The 17,684-nt window shown below is 36.6% G+C and overlaps 1 pseudogene; it reads left to right on the top strand.

Annotated features, from left to right (window-relative positions):
* Positions 1 to 10,839: 10,839 nt before the first annotated feature.
* On the top strand, positions 10,840 to 13,938 carry LOC132754011 (neurofilament heavy polypeptide-like; annotated as a pseudogene).
* Positions 13,939 to 17,684: the final 3,746 nt, after the last annotated feature.

The following is a 17,684-nucleotide window of genomic DNA, read 5'->3' as shown; positions in this document are numbered from 1 at the left end:
TAAAGCTAATGGCGGATTTAAAACATTATTTCAATGCTAAACAGTTAAAACCCTGCTTAAAATGTCAGCATAATAGTTGTTTCTTGAACATTTTATTCAGTTTACTTACAAAAATTCATGTGTCTTTAATAACATTTTATGCTGCAACTACTCTTGTGATAATTGTAACAACATAATTTTTTGGTTCATAAATTTTCATAATATTATATAATATGTAGCTTTTTACCCTTTAAGATGTACATTAATTGTTCAACCTCATGTGTTCAAATAATTTATGGTCATGCCATAAGTCTTTCACTCATTAGAGCAAAAAGTACTCTCAATGAGTTATAAAGATTGCCTAGTGTCTGCTGTTGTGTGTCAGGTAAATTCAGATTGTAACACTGTGCTGATCGTTCCGTATATCTCTGGTTGTTTGTTCCATTGATATCTGAAAAATTGTGAAGAAAAATGAACATGCATTCCAAAACATTACTGGCTAGGTTAAATTCTGTTCATGGACTGTAATATTGTTGTCCATAATATCAGAGTATTACCTTTATCAAATACAGGTGAAGAATAAACCAAGAGGTTATTATCTGCAATTTAGAAATAAGTTACAAGTTAATACCAAAGTTGCCATTTAATTGATTGTCAGTGTCACATAGAGGCTTGAGTATTACCTTTTTCAGCTCACCTTTGCACAAAGTGTTCAGAGGTGAGCTTTTGTGATCACATGTTGTTTGTCTTCCATAGTTTGGTATCTGTTGTCTGTCGTTATTCACAACTTCTTTAATCAACATCTCCTTTACCTATTGGATTATGACTGAATTTCACAGGAATAACTCTCAGATAACCATTTACAAAAGGTATATAAAAGAGTTTCAGTATGATGCAGCATGTGATAAGTAGGTCACTGGAGCTGAGAAGCTTGAAAAACTGAAATCTTTAAAAAAAAAATGTTCTCAGAAACAGTAGTGTCTGGAGTTTAAGTATTTGGCTTGTAGCACTGAATTCGTGGTCCTGTACAAAAGTAATATCAATCATGCCCCCAGGGTCAAATTTGGACCTGCATCATCTGTCACTTTGTTTATTTGAAAATATATAATATGAAGACTATCTTGACTGTTGGATTTTTTTCCTACACATGCAGAAGGATCTTTGCTTTCCTCCAGAGTCATCTGATTTATTTCATCCTGAAATAACAACAAAAAAACCCATAATAATAAGACATAAAATTATTAACTATTTATTGAACATACAGAAGGACATAAAATTATTAACTATTTATTAAACATACAGAAGGACATAAAATTATTAACTATTTATTAAACATACAGAAGTGTTCACTGATTGATTTTTCTAATGCACTGAATGCCACTTTGTCCTTAATTAAATGAAATAATTTTAATGATATCACTGCTTTAAGGAAGTAAATATTGCCTTCTTTCAAGGAGTAAATATCTCCTATCCAACCGTTTTGCACATAATTATAACCATATAAAGTTCGAAAAGATTTGATAGCCTTTCCATCATTAGCTTTAGCATTGATGAGATAGTCAACCAGGTCCTCATATGTAAGCTTTGGCCAGGTTTTTGAGTTATTTCTTTCCCATTTTGCATCATCTGGAGGTAAATCTATAAGAGAAATGGAAAATATGCTTATAGGGAACAATGGCATGTAAACCACTTGTAGGTATGTCTGACAAGATTTAAATCTTGTGTATTTTAAAAAAAAAATAAACATGACAACTTAAACTTTATAACAGATTCCAAATCATGATGATAATACATAACAACGAAAACACTCGCTTAGAAATCATAATTAAAAGTTACGCCATAAACAACCCTGCTTCAAAAAATAACCACGACCACTTCGTGCATGTACATTGATATAAACTGAATTAAAAAAACTCATTAATAAACATCTTTATTTCATAATTACCTAAATAAATCCCTCACCACTTTCCTTTTACTAAACAAATCCATTCATTATACATGTATATCTCTACATGATTAAACAAACTTCGGGAGGCTGAATTGAAGTTTACACAAAAATTTGCTATGTTTTATATGTTTTATCTTTTGATTTAAATATTCTTTTAGTTTTAGGTTGTCTATTAAATGGCCTTTCCAGTTGGTTCCCTCTTAGACCTCTCTGGCAGGCAAATAACCCTATTGGTACCAACACGCTTTTCTTACATGTCCTACTTTATTGCATAAGTGGCAAATTTTATCTTTTGCATATCACTGATAATACGGATGAAAAATTGCTCCTGTTGCTGCACATCCCCTACATTTTTGTAAATTTTGTTGGTATTGTCCATAGCTTGTATAATTTTGTGAATGTCTACCTTGCTTGTATGGATTTCGATGGTGTGTTTGCTGTCTGTGGTTATTTTGTGATCTCTGTGTATGTGACCTTGGACATCTTTGTTGTTTTGACCTTTGATATTTGTGACTGTAACCTTTGTTTTGAAAATTTATAGAGTTAAAGTCCTTGACCAATTTTTCAGATAGAATATACGTTCATCGAATCATGACCTTTTAAAATAATGCTTCTAAAGATTCAGCTGAACTTGTAGAATAAATAGAGTGAGATTTTTCACTCAATTCTGCTTCTTTAACTAAATCTTCTATCGTTTTAGCATTTGATTTAATTATACCCCCGCACAACAAAGTTGTAAGGGGGGTATACTGGAATCAGCTTGTCCGGCCGTCCGTGCGTCGGTTTTTTTCTTGTCCGCCCAATAACTTAAGATTCCTTTGACCCTTAGTCTTCATATTTGGCATGGAGGTTAGTCATGATTAGTAGATGACCCCTATTGATTTTGAGGTCACTAGGTCAAAGGTCAAGGTCACAGGGGCCTTGACTTCAAAAAGCTTGTCCGCCCAATAACGTAAGATTCCTTTGACCTACAGTCTTCATATTTGGCATGGAGGTTAGTCATGATAAGTACATGACCCCTATTGATTTTGAGGTCACTGGGTCAAAGGTCAAGGTCACAGGGGCCTTGACTTCAAAAAGCTTGTCCGCCCAATAACTTAAGATTCCTTTGACCCACAGTCTTCATATTTGGCATGGAGGTAAGTCATGATAAGTAGATGACCCCTATTGATTTTGAGGTCACCAGGTCAAAGGTCAAGGTCACAGGGGCCTCGACTTCAAAAATTTGTCCGCCCAATAACTTAAGATTCCTTTGACCCACAGTCTTCATATTTGGCATGGAGGCAAGTCATGATTAGTAGATGACCCCTATTGACTTTGAGGTCACCAGGTCAAAGGTCAAGGTCACAGGGGCCTTGACTTCAAAAAGCTTGTCCGCCCAATATCTTAAGATTCCTTTGACCCACAGTCTTCATATTTGGCATAGAGGCTAGTCATGATAAGTAGATGACCCCTATTGACTTTGAGGTCACCAGGTCAAAGGTCAAGGTCACAGGGGCCTTGACTTCAAAAAGCTTGTCCGCCCAATAACTTCAGATACCTTTGACCCACAGTCTTCATATTTGGCATGGAGGTTAGTCATGATTAGTAGATGACCCCTATTGACTTTGAGGTCACCAGGTCAAGGTCACAGGGACTTTGACTTCAAAAGCTTGTCCAACCTATTACTTAAGATTCCTTTGACCCACAGTCTTCATATTTGGCATGGATGTTGATCATGATTAGTAGATGACCCGTATTGATTTTTGAGGTCACCAGGTCAAAGGTCAAGGTCACAGGGACTTTGACTTCAAAAAGTTTGTCCACCCATTAACTTAAGATTCCTTTGACCCACAGTCTTCATATTTGGCATGGATGTTGATCGTCACTATAAGGTGACCCCTATTGATTTTGAGGTCACTGGGTCAAAGGTCAAAGTCACAGGGACCTTGACAAAAAAAAAGCTTTTCTTCTCAATTGCTTAAGAATGTCCTGTCCGCAATGTATTGATTTTGACATTTTCACATTTGAAGCATGTAGAATACTTAACTTAGCAATGCACTGGCTTAGTAACCTCAGATTTGGCAGGGAGGTTGTCCTTGAGCTCTAAATGGCCACTGTTGATTCTGACAAAGTGGTATGCGGGGGTATTCACGCCATGATAGTGGCAGTTCTAGTTAAATCAGCCCGTATGTGTGGTAAGAAACCATTATGAATGGCTGCAAATATATATTCATTTTGCACTTGATATGTACAGCCTTTATTTTGAACTAATGTGGCAAATTTTTTCACTGCTTGTGATGGTTCTTGTTTCATTAAAAAGAGGTCAGCAAGAGACTGTGGGCCTATTAATTGATTCCCAAAGCGTTTCAAAAAATTGAGCTTTAAGTTCCACATAATTGGATTCAACAGTATCTGGCAGAGCTAAAAGCCAGTCTTGTCTACAGCCTCATACTTGGCAATCCAAGTGTCTGCATTAACCTTAACAGCAGGATCACACTTGCCTATTAACTCAATATTAATAGTCGGCTCACCTTTACTTCCAGATTCCTGTGACATGATTGTTGCTTCTTTTTCCAGATTTTCTTGTTCACCAGGGTTTTGATTTGAGCACAGGGATGCCGGTCCAATGTTAATCTCTGCTGATTTCCCTTTTGGCAATGGAGATCGAACCTACCCAGATTCTCCACCAGCTTTAAGAGTGACTTGTATGGGAGTTTTGGGGTCTAAATAATGACTCACGGGGTTCTGAAATATATAGGTTTCCTCCTCACTAAAATATTACAGCAATGTTTCTTCTAAATCTGTGATTGAGGAACCCTGACACAGTAACTGTTGGTCTTTTATACAGCTTTCTAAAATCTGTTGTCAGAAGCGTTATGTCACTTTTAAATGTTTATTCCCCAATTATTTGAGTAAGGTACTGGCATGTACATAGAACTGTTTGTACCTTTACATAATATTAAGAGATGAAGAGCTGACAGCTTCGTTTAAATTGATGTATTTAATGAATTGAACAGTCTAGCAAGTGATTGTCACCCAAAGAGCTAGATTTTAGATACCAAGCATGAAATATCTTCTAGTGAGTGTGTACCAAGATTGTTTAAAAGAATCCCTGGGGTCAAAATTGGCTCTGCCCGGGTGAGGGGATCGTTGTTTTTCCCTATATGTGTATAGTAAAAACCTAATAAATCTTCTTTTAAAAATTACAAACAACGCCTTGTCTGACTGACCTACTTAGAGAAAACATGATTCCTTTCAATAAAGACTTATTCTGTGATCCGGTATCTAATACTGGCACTCTCTCACAGTTCCCTACATTGGTAGGTATGACAACCAATGATAGAGGTTTGTCATAACGGATAACTTTATAGGTGCTGTCCATCAAAGCAAGTTCATTACCATACTTTTTCAATAAATGCTGTTGAAAGTTTGTCTGATGCATAAAAAGCATGGCTTTCTTCTTTGCTTCTCATTTAAATGTACATCAATAATAAAAGAACATCAATGAAAAGGCATTTGATGGGTAAATATAAACAGTATTTATATCGCACACGCACTTGCATGATCAACCTCACAAGAAAATGGCGTGTAGTTTATTAGCTTCACTCCAGTCTAATTTAAAGTGTTAACAAAACTAATGAATAAGTTATAAGGATTTTTTAATAGTAATTTTAAGAAGATAACAATGAATAGTGAAGTCATGGAGTAAAGGTGTAAAGAAAATACACGTTACTTTCCTCATACAATATTCCATTCAAATCACATTCATACACTTCAAATTTATCACAGAAATTTGGGCCTTGCAGCCAAACACAAACTTTGCCGAGGACTGTCAAGTACAGGTATGTCATTTATGTAATTGTTTATCAGAATTGTGATGTGAGTGATGGTTAACTGCCACTCAGCTGTGTGAGTGCCTAAAAATGCACATCAGACACATGATGTAGCAAATAAAGGTGCACTACTGATGTTGATGGTGATCTTTTGGATGTGTATCCAAACACGATATGTGGCTTGCTTATCTTACAGTTTCCCTCATGAATATGAATCCAGAGTCTCTGGGTATTGATGGCTCGCTCTCCAAGGATATTCATCAGAATTGACAGCAAGGAATAGAAGTTATAATATATAGTTACTCATTATTCATATCGATAAACAGTAGAAATACAGTATTCAGCACTAATAAAACTTCATGAACAAACACACATATTTAAGTATGCTAAAACCTAACATTTAACGCCAAGACATACATCTTTAGAAGTTAAAGTTACCTTATAGGTTAAATCCACTGCTTGATTTAAATCAATTCCCCTCAAACAAAATTGTGAGAATTTAGGGACACCTGTACAAAAAGCTGCCCTTGACGGGATGTCATTTATTACGATACAATCCTTGCTAACAACATGGATTTTTGTGCCCCCACTTTAGTGGTGGGCATTTAGATTTACCCTTGTCCGTTCTCTTTTGTGTCGCATGTAACTCAAAAAGTATTTGACGTAAAGTCATGAAACTTAACAAGAATGTTCATCAGCATGTGCAGATGTGCACCTGGGTATTTTAGTGTGGATTTATTTAGTATTTTTAGAGATATTGCCCTTGACTTAGTAAAGTTTTGCAATTATCAACTTGTGTCGCATGTAACTTAAAAAGGATTTGACCTAGAGTCATGAAACTTAACAGGAATGTAGATCAGCATGTGTAGTTGTGCACCTTTAGTAATTTTAGAGTTACTACCCTTGACTTAGTAAGATTAGACCACCAGTTTTAGTCCCAATTCTTTGTTTAATTCACCGCCTCCATGGTCTTCTAATCTAGTTACCTCTCTGGCGTGGGTTCGATCCCCGGGAGATGCTTTGGTAGTTTACCATGGAGGAAGGTAGTCTAGTACTGGTGTAACTCTCCAGGAAAGATGGTTAGGAAACTACCCGCCTATATAAATGACTGAAATACTGTTGAGAAAAGGCGTAAAATGAAACAAACAAACAAACAAAATCTTTGTTTATTTTTTTATTTCACCCCATTATTAAGACCACTGATATTAAGATTTATCACATAAACTGGGCGCAGGAGTGTAATAAAGCCATTGAATAAAAACGATATTACACTGGTGAAATAACACTTCGACTTGACATCATTTGCGCTATATAGAAACATACTGTTAAAGGGTGCTAATATTAACGTAACACTATGGGCGCGTCATTGAAAAATTACTCATTTTAAAAGTGCACTGTTCTTATTTTATATATGTGATAAATAGAATATTATATTCGTGTAGATTCAATACTAAACTTATTGAACTTGTTGAATAAAACAATAGTATGCTTGCCAGAGGCTCGCATAATATAATTTTATTCAACTTGTTCAATAAATTTAGTATTAAACTACACTCATTCAATATCCACTATATACTATGCTTTTCTTGATAAAAAAGACTGCCAGATTTTGATGTGAAGAGATTGGTCTTAATTCTGCATTATAGTAACAATTTAAATAAAGAACAGGAAACTCCATTCTTTTAAAAACTTGTCTTGATAGTAAGGGTTTCTTTTGTAAATATAAATAATCACATATTGTTCATGTCAAAACTTACTCATTATCTTTTTAATCTGGGGATGTGCATCTGTTACCACCTTAATGACAACCCCTGATGCAATGAGAGTGCCCATTGCCTTCTGGAACCCTTTGGCTTCCATCAAAGTTGATTTTTTCTCTCTCTTGTCAACAGTTTCCAAGGTTAGAATGGCCTTATCTGCTTGGTTTATTTGAGTGATAGCATATCTGAGGCATAATGGGCCTTTAAATGATGTAACATCATGTTACTTGTAGGTAATATTGGCTATATACATGTAATTGAGGTTTACATGCCAATAACACTTTGTCGAAACCCTGTGTATTCTCCACTTGGGCTTGGGTATTTGTCTCTGATCATACGAACACAACAGGCAGGTATTTTCCTTCTATCTCCCTGCGCCAACTGCCCATGTACCCACAGAACATAATGCCTGTAAGCGGCATGGCGAAAGGATTTATTGGCATCCGACTCATTAGCTGCATTTAATGCAAGCATGTCGTCACGAAAATACTGTTGAAGTCTCAGTGTTAATTCATCCAAGACGATCAATCCCATTTCCTGAAACACAAAATTTATTATTTATGATTTAATATTTATCATTGTTTAAATAATTATATGTAAATAAAGTGAACTGGATGTGAGACCAATATTTCCCAATCAATATTAGTTTATACAAATGTATTTCAGCTCGATTGCATTGAAAGCCATAAGCTTATTGAAACTCTCTCTTATTAATGTTCAGTTTCGTGAAAGTCTGTACTCCATGTGGACTGGCTGTGATAGTTTGTTGTTTATGCATACAGTCTGGTATCGGTCGGTCAGGTATGACTTCATCCATTCGAGTGGCTTGCCTGTAATTCCAAAGTGTCGTTCAAGGCGGCGAAGGAGCGTTCCGTGATCAATTGTATCAAAAGCAGCAGACAAATCAAGCATCACGAGAATAGTCACATTGTTATTATCCAAAGACCGTAGAATGTCATTTTGAACTTTTAGCAATGCAGTCTCGGGCGAATGGAACTGGCGATAAGCAGATTGGTTGACCTCGTGTAGATTATTTGTCTTCAGATGGCTCTCAATTCGTACGTCAACGACTTTTTCCAAGATTTTAGACAGGAATGGCAAGTTAGACACAGGCCTATAGTTTTTCAGTTCGTTAGGTTCTAGATTTGGTTTCTTTAATAGTGGTCTTATTCGTGAGTGTTTGAACATTTTTGGTACATAAGCAGCATCCAAGGACACGTTTATAAAACTGGTTATCACTGGTGTTAGTTCATCTAGGCATTCTTTTAACAGCCATGTTGGAATGGGATCTAACTCACAGGATTTGGTGGCTGATTTTTTAATCAATGCTTTCACTTCTTGCTCTGTGGTTGGAGCAAACACAGTATATTTGACACCCGTATATTCAGATTCCATATCTACATTATCAGGTACCGATTGTGTTTGAGAACGTATGTTATTTCTTATTGTTTCAATCTTTCCGATAAAGAAGTCACTGAATTTCTGGGCAAGGCGCTCTGAAGATGAATCAAATGGTAGAATCACTTCATTTGTATCTCCAAGTAGACCTTTGGTAATCTTAGATAGACTTTTATGATCATTGCCACAAGACTCTATTTTACTTGTATAGTATTCTACACGAGCTTGTTTTAACATCTTGTTCACACTAGAACAGTGTGTTCTGTAGATCTGATGGTCTATTGTAAGTTTAGTTTCACGCCATTTCCGTTCCAGTTTACGTTTTTCATGTTTGGCTTCGTGGAGTTGCTCTGTATACCACGGACAAGCAGGTCTCAATGTAATAGTCTTGTTAATCATCGGAGCATGTTTATCCAAAATAGAGGTTAGACTGTTTGAATACTCCATCATAAAACCATCTATGTCAGAAGGGATACACTCTTTGTTGAAGAATTCCATTTTCCGTATGTCATCTCGAAAAGAATCAATGTCAATTGCACGAAGTTTTCTGTAAGAAACCAATTTCCGTACCCGTGCAGGTATTGAGGCTTTGACATCAAATGTAACAGCAAAATGGTCACGTAAGATATTTCCACTTGAATCAGAGAGTCCAGGATCTACGACTTCTATGTTTGATACAATGTTGTCTGTCTCCCTTGATATCACTACGTCCAATGTATGACCTGCAACATGGGTTGGTTCTTGTACATGCTGATGCATACCACATGCATCAAGGTTACTTGTAAATTTCTCGTATCGTTGTTGTCTGGTATATCTAGATGAAGGTTCAGATCGCCTACTATGATTGCAGAATTGTCAACTGTAGCGTACTTAGTTAAGAAAAGGGGCCACTATTTGTTGTCAATAATTGTTTTGAGAATTTGGGCAAATTTGCTGCACAGCATACACATACATATTTCATGACAATACTTATGATGTGGAGTTATCACATGTCCAGTAATATATATTTTATTTTGCTAAAAGCAAATTTAAATATGATATAAACTAAAATAGAGAGTCTCATGCTTAAACCAAGTATATGTTAGTAAAATTATGAAAAAACTATATAACTTAAATGGATATTTTTTCATATTTATATATGAATTGAGGACCAAGATTGTGATGTTCAATTCATATTTTCAACACTTTCTATCTTATTAACAGTTTCAGAAACTGGTCTTCTGGGTGATGTTGCTAGTAGCATGGGAGGCTTAGCAGTCTAAATGAAACAGTCTTGCTAATTTTATAGAGCCCCATTGGCCATGTAACCAGGTTCAGCTCAACTCTAAAACTAAATCAGCTCTCAAGTTATCACAGCCATATATAAACTCAGCACAGGTCAACACTGCCACCTTTTATTATACTACCAGTTGTATGCACTTTGTGTTCTTTTTTTTCTGTAATTTTCTACAAAGCTTATTTGCTACTACAAAAAAAGTATTACAAGTTTTGTCAAGTAACACAATGAGTACAGATTAATCAGGTGATAGGTATGGTTGATTGCATTCACAAGCTAAAATTACTGACCATCCTTTAGGAAACTTATCAGGTACAATAAATGCTTGGTTTATTTGAGTGATGAGCCATGTTGGATTTGGTTAATGAAGCATTGGGGGTCATAATGTACACATTGCGGGAAAAACCAACTTCTATTTTTATAACTGCCCTCCTTGACGAGACTGTAAAATGCTTGGCTAAAATATACATTTTCTAGCGTTATGGCTGTTATATGGTCGCTGATATGATATATTATTGATATTTTGGCTGTGAGAAAGTTATTTTTTGTGAAAATTCGATAAAAGTGTTTTGAGTTCCATTTTACCGTATGGACCTCAGTGGTGGGCCTTTAAAAGGTGTAGTTGTTTGGTTTTTTCTCTTATCTAGCTAACATTGTAGATTGACTCCTTTGGCTTCTTTAAATAACAAGGCTAAGAAGACTGCCAAGCCAAAAAAGCCAGCATCACACCCTAAATATGGGGAAATGATTGCTGCAGCTTTGGGGGCTTTGAAAGAGAGAAGAAATGTATCTTCAAGACAGGCAATTTTGAAATACATCACTGCCAACTACAAATGGGTGATAATCTAACTGCCGTAAAATCTCATTTGATAATGGCTCTTAAGGCTGGAGTCAAGAGTGGAGCACTGAAGCAGTACAAGGGAACCAGTGCCTCAGGATCCTTCAAGCTTGGTGAAACTAAGAAGGCAGCAAAGAAGGCCGCCAAGCCAAAGGCAGCTAAACCAAAGAAGGCAAAGACACCTAAGAAGAAAACCACAGCCAAGAAGCAGGCAGCCAAGAAGGCAGTGACACCAAAGAAGGCCAAGGCAGCCAAGAAGGTTAAAACACCAAAGAAGGAAGGCTGAAGCCAAGCCAAAGAAAGCTGCCAAATCACCAAAGAAGGCCAAATGCGCTCAGCCTAAGGCAGCCAAGAAGAAAAAGGCAGCAGCTAAGAATTAAACTGGAAATCATTATTTCCAAAACAAAACAAATTGGAGATTTCTTTGTTTGCACTTTAATTCAACCTGATGTAACCTAAAACCAATTATATTTCTTGCAGAAGTTTTACTACTGTTTGTTAAAAAAACTTTTATTCTTGATTTTACTAATATTTATTTCAGTATGGATGGAATATATTTACCTTTCTTTTTTCCGTTGTTGATGTTGAATCTTGGTGTAGAATTTTGTGAATGATCAGTCTGTTCTGGTATCTGTGCAGCTGTAATTGTTGGCATATTGCTGTAAACAACTTAAAAAGAACCAGCCATCTAAGCTTCAAATGGTTTGTTGTATGCGGTCTGCTGTTAATCAAAAGATATAATGGCTTACTATAGAAAAAGGCTTTGGCCTACATCAAGTGATATGGAAACAAAATAATTGAAAACATTGTTCTATACCTTCCATTTAAAAAGTATGGAGTATTCTTTAAGAACCTCCCATCTGTAGTAATTACTCTCAAAGCATGAGCTGGTGTTCCCTTTTTCATCCATTCAATGTCACATTGTCCTGACAGTGAACCATCACTACAATGCCCTCTGCCGACAGCCCAATTATGTTCATCCACTACATAGTGGAAAATTGGTTGAGCTATGGTAATTTCTTTCTTCCCATACTTTTCCCACTATGAAAAAAATTACCCTAAATATTTTTAGTCTTCTTGGATTTTAAAAGGTGTAGTTGTTTGTTTTTTCCCTTATCTAGCTAACATTGTAGACTGACTCCTTTGGCTTTCTTAAACCCTTATCTAGCTTACACTGTAGAATGACTCCTTTGGCTTTCTTTAATAACAAGGCTAAGAAGGCTGCCAAGCTAAAAAAGCCAGCATCACACCCTAAATATGGGGAAATGATTGCTGCAGCTTTGGGGGCTTTGAAAGAGAGAACTGTGTCTTCAAGACAGGCAATTCAAAACCGGTGCCTCAGGATCCTTCAAGCTTGGTGGAACTAAGCCAAAGGCAGCTAAACCAAAGAAGGCAAAGACACCTAAGAAGAAAACTGCAGCCAAGTAGCCGGCAGCCAAGAAGGCCAAAGCTGCCAAGAAGCCAGCAGTCAAGAAGATTAAAACACCAAAGAAGGCTGAAGCCAAGCCCTAGAAAGCTGCCAAATCACCAAAGAATGCCAAATCATTTAAGCCTAAGGCAGCCAAAAAGACACCAAAAAAGGCAGCATTTAGAAATAAACTGGAAATCATTACTTCCAAAACAAAACAAATTGGAGATTTCTTTTTGCACTTTAATTGCAACCAGATGTAACCTAAAACCAAATTATATTTCTTGCAGAAGTTTTTTACTACTGTTTGTAAAAAAAAAACTTTTTATTCTTGATTTTACTAATAATTTAATTTCAGTATGGATGGAATATATTTAGCCTTTCTTTTTTCCGTTGTTGATTGTTGAATCTTGGTGTAGAATTTTGTGAATGATCAGTCTGTTCTGGTATCTGTGCCCAGCTGTAATTGTTGGCATATTGCTGTAAACAACTTAAAAAGAACAGCCATCTAAGCTTCCAAAATGGTTTGTTGCTAAATCGCGGTCTGCGTGTTAATTCAAAAGATATAATGGCTTACTATAGAAAAAGGCCTTTGGCCTACATCAAGTGATATGGAAACAAAAATAATTGAAAAAACATTGTTCATACCTTCCCATTTAAAAGTGGAGTATTCTTTAAGAACCTCCCATCTGTAGAAATTACTCCTCAAAAAGCATGAGCTGGTGGTTCCCTTTTTCATCCCATTCAATGTCACATTGTCCTGACAGTGGACCATCACTACAATGCCTTTTTTATGCCGACAGCCCAATTATGTTCATCCACTACATAGTGGAAAATTGGTTGAGCTATGGTAATTTCTTTCTTCCATACTTTTCCCACTATGAAAAAAATAACCCTAAATATTTTTTAGTCTTCTTGGATTTTAAAAGGTGTAGTTGTTTGTTTTTTCCCTTATCTAGCTAACATTGTAGACTGACTCCTTTGGCTTTCTTAAACCCTTATTTAGCTTACACTGTAGATCGACTCTTTTGGCTTTCTTAAATAACAAGGCTTAAGAAGGCTGCCAAGCTAAAAAGCCAGCATCACACCCTAAATATGGGGAAATGATTGCTGCAGCTTTGGGGGCTTTGAAAGAGAGAACTGTGTCTTCAAGACAGGCAATTCAAAACCGGTGCCTCAGGGTCCTTCAAGCTTGGTGGAACTAAGCCAAAGGCAGCTAAACCAAAGAAGGCAAAGACACCTAAGAAGAAAACTGCAGCCAAGTAGCCGGCAGCCAAGAAGGCCAAGGCTGCCAAGAAGCCAGCAGTCAAGAAGATTAAAACACCAAAGAAGGCTGAAGCCAAGCCCTAGAAAGCTGCCAAAATCACCAAAGAATGCCAAATCATTTAAGCCTAAGGCAGCCAAAAAGACACCAAAAAAGGCAGCATTAAGAAATAAACTGGAAATCATTACTTTCAAAACAAAACAAATTGGAGATTTCTTTGTTTGCACTTTAATTCAACCTGATGTAACCTAAAACCAATTGCTAAGCTAAAAGTCCAATCTTGTCATTCCCACCCTTAAACTGAAAACCTATCCATGGTGTTAGATAACCGCATTGCTAAGTCCTTTTGATGTTGAAAACAAGAAAACACCAATATTTCACAACACGACATTCAACTTTAGCCATAACTGCATCTGCACTGAGATTTTGGAACAGTTTCGCCAGTTCTTTGTCATTATTTTTTTGAATGAGGATTTTCGAATAAATACAAAGATTGTTTCTTTATTTTCACTTAATGGTGTAGGGGGTGATTGTTATTGAATCAGAAAATATTAAAGTATGACTTTCAGTTCTGATAAATTATACTTTCTTTTTCTGATGCAACATCAATTTTGGAGAAGAATATTATGAGTTTGCCCATTAATCATCTCCATCAATATTTTGTATTGCATCTTGTGTAATGTTACAATTAAACATAAGACATCTTTCAGCCAGGAATGATTATACATTCCTGGCCTTAAGTTTTAACAGTCCATTCACCATAGAGCAACATGAAGGTATCTTATCTAGATTGAGATCCTGGATCAACGTATTCTTTTTTAGCTCGACTTTTCTATGAAAAGGGGAGCTATCCTACTCGCCCCGGCGTCGGCGTTAGCGTTGGCGTCACACCTTGGTTAAGTTTTTCGTACCACCCCACTTTATTTCAGAAGTATTACAAGTATGGCTTTGAAACTTACCATACTTGTTCACCATCATAACCTCCATCTACAGACAAGAGTACATAACTCTGTCAAGGTTTTTGACAGAATTATGGCCCTTTTTTGACTTAGAAAGTGTATTGAGCTTGGTTAAGTTTTTTGTACCACCTCACTTTATTTCAAAACCATTGGAGGTATTGCTTTGAAACTGACCATACTTGTTTACCATCACGACCTTCATCAACAGACAAGAGGACATAACTCTGTCAAGGTTTTTGACAGAATTTATGCCCCTTTTTGACTTAGAAAATACATTGAATATGGGTAAAATCCACTTATTGCCTTAACCCTTTGAGATATTGCTTTGAAACTTTTAATGCTATTTCACATCATTACCCCATCTGTACGCAAGAGAAGGTAACTCTGTCAAGGATTTGTTTTTAAAAATAAGGCCTTTTATCGACTTAGAATCTTGGTTAAGTTTTTTGTACCACCTCACTTTATTTCAAAACCATTGGAGGTATTGCTTTGAAACTGACCATACTTGTTTACCATCACGACCTTCATCAACAGACAAGAGGACATAACTCTGTCAAGGTTTTTGACAGAATTATGCCCTTTTTGACTTAGAAAATACATTGAATATGGGTAAAATCCACTTATTGCCTTAACCCTTTGAGATATTGCTTTGAAACTTTTAATGCTATTTCACATCATTACCCCCATCTGTACGCAAGAGAAGGTAACTCTGTCAAGGATTTGTTTTAAAAATTAAGGCCTTTTATCGACTTAGAATCTTGGTTAAGTTTTTAGTACCAGTCCACTTTTTGACTGAACTGTTTGAGATATTAATTTGAAAGTTGGAATACTTGTTTACAATCATGATTCCCAAACATGTCCAGGAGAAGGTAATTCTGTCAAAGATTTTATTTGAATTATGGCCCTTAACTGTCAATGTTTTGTATTATAGGCAAGCACTAAAAAAGTCGAGCGCGCTGTCTTACGGACAGCTCTTGTTTATAGAAATTGTCACTTAGGCAAAGGTAACGTCTTTTATTCCACTGGCACTACAACGGTATCTGTTTTGAATTTCAGCGTTCCTATCAGTTCTGTTCTTAATTATTCATTGATTTCTACTGTCCGCATTTCTCAAGAACTTTGAAACAAGTTTGCCATTTCTTAGTCATTTTGTGTTGAGTAAATACAAAAGTTGTGTCTAAGAAGTTCCTTAATTATTGGTAGATTAGAAATGTGTTGATATTTAACCAAATAACTAGAGGACGCCAAGGCCTACATTCCTAAAATGTTGTGTTAGGGTTGGTCAATTACCAAAATGACGAAGCCATTTTGATTTGGAGGTCATCTGGTCAAGGTCACATTGACACATAAAATATTAGACTGAGCAAGAGTTTCATCTGTCATAGCTTTCTGAAACATATTAAATATTATACTACTTTCAACTGTATTTTGCATTGATGTAACTCTTGACCTAAATAAAACAATAAAAGGTATGTGCATATGCCAGTGTGATAGCAGATTGATTTTTATTTTGTCTTCCTCTATATGATAATAATATAAGCTTTGGTAAAGATTACTTTAAGTATCTCCATTGATATCCTGTGTAATATTGAAATTGAACATTAAACATCTTTTTGCTAGGTAGAGAAATTCATTCCTGGCCCTCCTCTTTAGTCATTAACCATAAAACAACAATTGTCTTTCAGCAATTTCTCTGTATGATTTAGCATTCTGATGCATGACATATTTGTTTCTACAATATTGTGTCATTCTTTCCATCTCTTGCTCCACCAGTGTTTGTACTTCAGCATACAGTTGAAGGCATTTCCTTTCTTGAGCTTGAATGTCAGTCACGTTTTCTTCAACATTTTTCATGTCCCCTACTTTTAAGTGTGGTAAGGTGTTTACCATATTGTGTGTTGGGCCGGGGGGGGCTGGGAGGGAGACCACGATTTTCTTCCTCCTTGATCACGGCCTCCTCCTCCATCAGTATAAGCTGGGCCTTGGTCCAGCCTACTTTTCTGGCTCGGGCAATGGCTGTAATAGCAGTGGCTCGGAAATAGGCGACACAGCCCGTGTATGCCGGTAACTATGTCCCTCACCACAATTGATGCACTTAATTGTATGCGACCCACAGTTCCTTGTGTTATGTTCCCCGGCACACCTGCCGCACCTAGTGCTACCCCTGCAAGACTTGGCCATATGACCAAAGCCCTGACAAATATAGCACCTGGTGGGAGGCTTAACATAAGTCTCAGTTTTGTATTTGATGGTCAAATTTTCCTCCCTCAGGTACACCTCAAGGGGGCACGCACCTGCAAAAGTGAGCTTGAGTGCTGTAGATGGCTCCCTCTTCTTGTTGGGGAGCCTATCCACAGCAACAAGGGATGCCCCCTTGAACCTATCAAAATTCAAAATTCAGCCTATGCTGGAGTGTTGACAGGTCCTCCTCCATGGATATGCCGTGGATGACAACATCATATGTTGTCTCCCCCGGCATACTTGCCACCACACATAGATTGTCCTTTAACTTAAATTTATCCCTTTTGATACTATTAATTAGTGCTTCCTTAGAAACAAACTCTAATAAAAAGTTACCAGATGCCAGGGGTGTTGCCTTATTTATATTTTTTACTTTGCTGTTGAGCTCCTTGGCCAGGGTCCTAACTGGTGTTGCTGTAATCTTCTTGGTTAACCCCTTTAGAACCCCTATGTTCTCTGACGTATTACATGATATCTCATGATTCTTACGAGTGTCCAAAGTGCAACCAAGGACCCGGGAAAGATCCATGTGATGTCTAGATGGCCTGTTACAGGCCACCTTGACTGGCATTATTATTGACAATAACTGCGGTTTGACCGCCAATTACCAATATATGTATATATCTGAATTTAGTGATTTAAATCTATCTATAATTTAAAACTATACTTATATGCATACACTATGTCTATGATACACACTTTTATTATACTATATAATACAGCTGAATTTTATATAAAAAAAAACAGAGTGACTCACTAGCCAGGTAAAGAAACAAAACACACTAATAGTCAATATGA

This window comes from Ruditapes philippinarum, unplaced genomic scaffold (assembly GCF_026571515.1).
Source record: "Ruditapes philippinarum isolate M1 unplaced genomic scaffold, ASM2657151v2 ctg1503_1_1_1_1, whole genome shotgun sequence".
NCBI classification, from domain to species: Eukaryota; Metazoa; Mollusca; class Bivalvia; order Venerida; family Veneridae; genus Ruditapes; species Ruditapes philippinarum.
The sequence above is the reverse complement of the archived record's forward strand: the minus strand, read 5'-3'. Positions and strand labels throughout refer to the sequence as shown.